Here is a 1032-nt window from a genome sequence, read left to right on the forward strand (position 1 = left end):
TTAGTATATATTGTTCTAAACACAAAAGAGCTCAAAACATCCAAATAAGAAAATACCGTAAATCAAAAAAGGTTTACTGTTATTTAGTTTGGTTCAAAACCCACAAAATCTTCATTGCTTTCAGTGTCGCTTGGAAAGGAATCATTGGATGCAATATTATGGTCAAAGAGAATGTCATCCTCGGTCCCATCCATTGCGTTACTGATACCACATTTCTTAAATTACTTAATCACTATATCACTTCCTACTTTTTCCCACGAATTCTTCACCCACATGCAGACCTAGGCCTTTGCGTTTCATGAACCGATAACACCACAATGTATGACCAGTAAAGTCTTCTAAACTATTATCAGATGCAATTCTCTTTGCTTTAAAAATTATCATATTTGTAGAAACGGATAGTCCTTTTGCCTTCTCTGATCCACAACCCATTCGCGCAGTTTATTTTCGAGATCTTGCCATTTTATTTTGTTTTTTCTTCGGAAATTGCCTTTATCGCTTTTAATCATTTTCAATTTTTCTTCTTGTTCGCACCAGCAACGAATCATTTTTTCTGTTGGTGGAGGACCAAAATATCTTTCGGCCACTCTGTTTCCATGCTCTTTTGCATAATTAATCACACTTAATTTAAATTTAGCTGTGTATGACAGTCTGTTTTCTTTAGACATCGTAAGGGGTGAAAAAATAGAACGAAAAATGAAGAAACAACTATTTTGCTCCCGAGGCCTAAGATACGTTACTTCGGTGACGCATCCAACTTGACAGTAAGCACTTGCCAGACTGCCATGTATCAAATGAGGATTGAAATACCGATTAGGTGATTACCGACGCTAATTGCATTAAGCGCATTGCACATTTGAATCCAAGGCAAGCACTCAAAAACGATTTTTTTTATTTGTTAAAGTTAGGCCTGAAACGACCTTATTCTGCTCCACATTAAACAGGGATCGTCGTGTATTTACAAGCTTTTTCACATTCAATTGAACTAAACTATGCATGGCTATTTAAATATATTTACACATGGCTTGTGTA

General features: G+C 35.9%; 1 long non-coding RNA gene across 1 annotated transcript in view; it reads left to right on the forward strand.

Moving 5' to 3' along the window:
- Window positions 1–702: 702 nt before the first annotated feature.
- LOC111087556 overlaps window positions 703–1032 on the forward strand; it is a 30107-nt gene continuing 29777 nt past the window's right edge. Inside the window, exon 1 of the long non-coding RNA XR_002612234.1 lies at window positions 703–817. This is a non-coding gene — a long non-coding RNA (uncharacterized LOC111087556). The remainder of the gene's footprint in view (window positions 818–1032) is intronic.

Source organism: Limulus polyphemus, unplaced genomic scaffold (assembly GCF_000517525.1).
Source record: "Limulus polyphemus unplaced genomic scaffold, Limulus_polyphemus-2.1.2 Scaffold2292, whole genome shotgun sequence".
NCBI lineage: Eukaryota > Metazoa > Arthropoda > Merostomata > Xiphosura > Limulidae > Limulus > Limulus polyphemus.